General features: G+C 51.6%; 1 pseudogene; it reads right to left on the bottom strand.

Moving 5' to 3' along the window:
- Positions 1–1,782: 1,782 nt before the first annotated feature.
- LOC120850262 lies at positions 1,783–4,290 on the bottom strand (annotated as a pseudogene).
- Between the last annotated feature and the right edge of the window lie 1,701 nt (positions 4,291–5,991).

The raw sequence follows: 5,991 nt of genomic DNA, 5'->3' as shown, positions 1-5,991 counted from the left end.
GTGAAATGAACTACTGCCGCTCTTGATTATGTAGGTGGCCGTATGACCTTTTGTAACAAAAGCTGGCGTCCCAACCTACGAGGGACATGGAACATGTAAACAAATTAACCCTCATCTCCATCAATAACAACAAATCATCTAACCTTTTCCCTCGTAACGACAAAAGTTGCGAGGCTGAGCTAATATCCCCCCCACCCTGTCCTTGAAAAGCATTGCATCTAGGAGATACCCAAAGCTTCTGTATTGAAGAGCTCGTGAAACCAGCTGTGCAAGCTCTGGACTGCAAGGCCCCTGTTCTTGCAACCATCAAACATTCTTCCCCATAAAGATTAGAACTGAGAGCAAGTTCTGTTTGCCTTAAGCTATGCGTCAGTGTGACCTATTCATTCACAGGCAGGGACCGACAACTATATGCATGTTGTGAAAAAGTTTTTTCACAAGCGCTTTTTCTGAAGTTTTAGATACCTCGCAACCTCTGCAAGCACCAAGGAATCTGTACACCAAGCGAAATCTTGAACAATGCATGTTGGCTGACGAAAACAGGGCGTATAACAAGCTACATTTGTCAGTTGAGTGAGCCTCCTCGGAAGCAACTGTTGAGAGAAGAGTTATAAACTGCCCGGCAATGTGCTCCATCAATGGTTCAACACAGGCGTGGGTAAAGGTGTTGATACCAACTCCTTTCCCCTCTAGCAAACACTTTGCTAGCCGGGCATCACTGCATAAGGTACCTTCATCCGTACACTTGCAGAAATGCCGCAACAAAAGTCTAATGCAAAAACACATCCTGCTGAGCCACCCGTACGTGTGAAACTTGCAAAAAAGAACATCAAACACGACATCAGGGTCACTACTTGCCCTCACGGAACACCCATACATGTGAAACTTGCAAAAATGTACATCAAACATGACGTCAGAGTCACTACTTATTCTTCTGAGGCACCCGTACGTGTGAAACTTGCAAAAAAGAACATCAAACACGACATCACGGTCACTACTTGCCCTCGCGGAACACCCGTACATGTGAAACTTGCAAAAATGTACATCAAACATGATGTCAGAGTCAGTACTTATTTTCCTGAGGCACCCGTACGTGTGAAACTTGCAAAAAAGAACATCAAACATGACGTCGCTCACTACTTCTTCTCACGTGACACCCGTACACGTGAAACTTGTCAAAAGAACACCAAACAAAAAGCTCAAAACACTGCATAGGATCCACATACCTGCGAATCTTGCGAAAAGGACAGTGGAAACACTGTACACAAACACAAAGTCCAAGCAAGCTCCGGCAGTAAACACACCTCACCCACAGGCAAACACACACACACACGAAGTCCAAGTAGGATCCGGCACAACGCAGACCTCACAATACAGGCACACACACGGAGTCCGAGAAGGCTCCGGCACAACGCAGACCTCACGGTGCAGGCACACACACGGAGTCCGAGAAGGCTCCGGCACAACACAGACCTCACTGTACAGGCACACACACGGAGCCCGAGGAGGCTCCGGCACAACATGGACCTCACTGTACAAGCACACACACGGAGTCCGAGAAGGCTCCGGCACAACACAGATCTCACTGTACAGGCACACACACAGAGTCCTAGAAGGCTCCGGCACAACACAGACCTCAGTGTACAGGCACACACACGGAGTCCGAGAAGGCTCCGGCACAACACAGACCTTACTGTACAGGCACACGCACGGGGTCCGAGAAGGCTCCGGCAGAACATCCACAGCACTGAGCACGCATTACACTCAGAAAGAATAAGACCATCACTGGTGGCGACCACGATGGCGGATCCGGTGAAGCCGGCGACGTACACTACGCACATGACTTGTGGTAGCTCCAAGCACAAGCTGGTCCCGCATGGCCTTACCCTCAATGTAGAGGCGCCTCGACTGCAGGATTCTGCGCTCTCGTGCTGCGTCACCGCTCTCGTCTGCCTCGCTGTCATCGTCAGAGCCGCTGCTTGACTCGGATTCCGACGACGATGATCCCGGATCCGATTCCCCTCAGCTGAGGCAGATGTTGTGGAGCACTGCACAGACTGCCACGATCGTGCCGGCGATCCTTGGATGGTGGTAAAGAACCCGGTGTTTTTGCACGCATCGAAAGCGACTCTTCAGCAGCCCAATACAGCGCTCCACCACCGACCTCATTGAGGCGTGGGCAGCGTTGCAACGCCCGGCAGGTGTGGAGACAGCTGGCCGGCCAGGCACGGGAGTCATGAGCCATGGCTCCAACGGGTACCCACTGTCTCCTGCATGAAAAATAGCAAGTCTAATCTCAGATATGTGAACCGCATGCTGCGTTTTAACCAAATTTGATTTATCCCGTCCGACCCTCCATAAGCCGTTTCCACAAGCAGGTGATGTGCATTCAGCGTTAACCTTGTAGCTTCCGAGTAGTGCTGATAACGAGTACTACTTGTTGAAACCACCGCTATATCTTATTTGCATGCCAGAGACGCCGCAGACCTGTCAACCAATATCAGGTGTTTGCCGTCTCAACAGGTTTTTACAGATGACACCGACTATGGTGATGATGACACGCCTTGGAAACGAGTTTTTGGAAAATGCTGTGGAAGCTCTGGGAATGAGGATCGCGAGGCTATCTCCAAGAGTATTTCTCATGTCTGTTACCCGCGAGAGTCTCACCTTGATGAGATTGAAATAAAACGCAATGGTACACTTGAAGGAGCTTGTTTGCAGCTGGAGGCTGGACACGGAGCACCTATCAACCACACTCCTCTCTTTCCTATTCTCGCAGTGCCTAGTGTAATTCAGTGGTTAACTGACAACACTTCTTGATTTCAACAGTTTCGACCCTAATGCACTAAAGATGAACTGTTAAATTCCTCATCTCTGCTCCAGAGCCTCGAGCAAGGACATGAAAGTGAGCCTTTGCATGATGCCTTGCTTTAGGCCAGTCATCCAAACACTAGTGTATAGTTCTACAGCAATCCGTTCATGTGAAAGTCAAGAAACGTCTGGCTACTCTGCATTTTGTTTTCATGCGAGCTGGCAATGTGCTGCCACTTTAGGTACACTCAGTGAGTAGGTACTCCCCGTGCCTGATGAGCCTGCCAGCGATGCACTGCTGCCGCACCCAAGACTGCCTCCACATAAGGGCGTCATGTGAGCAGCCAGGCATCGAAGGGTCGACTGCCAGGATTCGCATGTTGGCGTCGCACACCTGCAACAAATAAGAGTGCGACAGTAAGAGAGAGACAAACAGATGATCGTAGCTTGTGTACATCTGTTACGTTCCTTTCATTTTGAAAAAGACAACTTAGCAGTGATCCCGCGCACTGTGAGAAAGAAATAAGCCTCTGTCAATAGTATTGTGCAATATGCTTCTACCGGTGCCCTCGGTGCACATCAACAGGTATAAATTATGAATAGAAGCACGTCTCCCAACACTCTTACAATGTCCATAGAGCTGTGCAGCAATTACTACTCGGACCCAGGGGCGTAGCCAGGGGGAGGGCTCATGGGGCTTCAGCCAGCCAGCCAGCGAGCCCAACCAAACCGCCCTCCTCCCAAAAAAAAAAAATTTAGCCGACCTTAAATATACACATGCATTGTGACCCCCCCATCCCCCTCTCCGCACTCCAAGTCGTGGACATCCCAGTCACCTCAACCCCAGCCCCCAGCCCCCAGCCCGCCCCCCCCCCCCCCCCAAGCCCCCGATTTATAACGATTTCAGATTACAACAAACGTGACCACATGTTACAAACTCGGTAGGAGCCAAAAATGGAAACTTACCACCATGACGTTTAGCGCGTAGTGGAGCTTGCGACACAAATACAACGCCTTGGTGACTGTTCGGTCGAACCGTGAGGGACCCTTGATGGCCACAAACGTCCCGTCGACGCACCCAACGACGCCCGGGAGTTTGCCTCGTCGCAGGAAGGTTTCCTGTGCGGCCGCACGTTCTTCCACGGTCTCGGCGAAAGCGACCCACGCGGGGCCCAGGCGGCGAACGATGGCTACGGCCACGGCACGGACGGCTGAGCTCACCGTGGTCTGGTGGACGGAGAGATTTCGGTCGCTCCCCACCAACCCCTGGTAGCTTCCCGTCGCGAAAAACCGCAACGCCAAGAGAACTTGCTGCTCAACGGTGACGACGGTCCGTGCACGGCTCCACCGTCTCAAGCCAGGATCGTCACGCAGTTCGTCGCACAGCCACCTTACCACGTCTTTCGAGAGGCGATAGTGCCATTGAAAATCAACGTCGTCCATGTCAAACGCATTGGCGTGGTTTAAGTACCTACGCCGGCGGCGAAACACAAACAAAAACGCTGCCATTTTGCACGCTTCTCCCATATCTCGCGCCCAACTCGCCCAAGCTCGCCTAGGTCGGAGCCGGCAAGCTTTTCCCATCCGCGACGGCTTCTGCCACGTCACAATGACGTCACCGCATCTCACCGCGAGTTCCGAATATGCAACTCTCCGACCGCCTCAAAACCCTCCGTTTAACGTCACGATCTAGGGAGTGTCGGCGCGTGTCGTCATGCACGGTGCCGACCAATCGCGGTGGTCGGCGAGTTTGGCGGAGAACTCGCCTCGATCTTGCCGCGCCGAGCTTAGCCCCCCAGATCGGAGTACCTGGAGAGAAAGCTCCCGCTGGAGATGGAGAACCCAGTGATCCTGAGCTCAATCCCCAGCCCTGCTCGAAGAACACACTTCCAATGAAGTGAGCTCGGGGAGCACACTACGCTCGCTCCGGTAGACCGGGTGTGTAATCTCAATAGCAGTGTTCAAGGAGTAAAAATAATAGAAGAAATCAACGCTGAGTAATATTAGTATAATTTTGATAGGAGTAATATTATATCCGCACTTGTTTTCTGTTGGCTGGAAAGTAGTGCATTGTAGAAAACCAAGCGGCTAATCTAGTTTCCAGCCTTGGCCCCTGCGCGACGGCCAGCGACGGCCAGGAGGCACCTGCAAGACTCCACAAGGAATCTGAAGGTGGCAAGAGAGACGCGAAAGGCTTGCTTGAAATGGAACTCGCCCAAATGGGGCAAAGTGTCTTCGAACCACCGTTTGTTCCTCGAACGTCCACCGTTCTCGACTGATCACGGGTAGGTTGTCGGTCATGAGAGCGGCTATGGATCAGCAGCCTGGCAGCTGCTGATCGAGGTCACTTAAAATTCTTGCCTGTGCGTCGGCACCCAGGTCCAGCTGCCTCTTATCTGAGAGGCGTTGGGCTCTCACAGAAAAAAGCGCCCCAACCACGCGCTTTCACTGCCTAACATTGCGGATATCGCCCTCCAGCTCGTCCTCCACACACTCCATGATGTTTCGTTGTTGCGAGTGGCGAGTGGACTCGCGCACACCAACTCGGAGCACACGGAGCGAAAGCTTGCGCTGCACAACCCAGGAATCCTGGGTTCAATCCCTACTTCTGCTCGTTTCGATCTATACTCCGTTTCACCTTATGTTGTACCGCATACAAGGCTAGAAGCGCGAGCTCATAGCGCTGGGAGCTGTTTTTAACGCACGAGCGCTTGTCCCGCCTTGATGTGCCCTAGAGCAAGGAGCTCGCGCTTGTACCCTTTTCTCCGGTACATCATACGGTGACAGAGAATATATGAGCCTCGTACCGGCGTGCGGACGTGCATCGCTGGCTTGTAATGACTGATCATAATGATCAAATTGGATTTAAATTTGGATTATAGCTCGTGACTTAGCGCAACAATGTGCGGTAACATGTTTCTAATAAGACGACGAAGTTATTTATAAAAAAATGCCTAGGCACTCTAATATTTTGCGTGCCCATTACTTGCCCATCATTATTGCCATCATTTTGGATTGACACTAAGTTTTCCCGTGTAGCACCAACACACTTGGAGGGTGTTTCGACGGTTTGAAGTGTACTCGCTTGTAGTGACACTAATACCCCTGTCAGACGGGCTAGTTTAGTGTCACTACAAGCGAGTGCACTTCGCCCTTAGTGTCATTTCTGTAGTGTGCCAC

This window comes from Ixodes scapularis, unplaced genomic scaffold (genome assembly GCF_016920785.2).
Source record: "Ixodes scapularis isolate PalLabHiFi unplaced genomic scaffold, ASM1692078v2 PGA_scaffold2__306_contigs__length_199485367, whole genome shotgun sequence".
Taxonomy (NCBI): domain Eukaryota; kingdom Metazoa; phylum Arthropoda; class Arachnida; order Ixodida; family Ixodidae; genus Ixodes; species Ixodes scapularis.
This window is presented reverse-complemented; position numbering and strand designations above follow the sequence as displayed.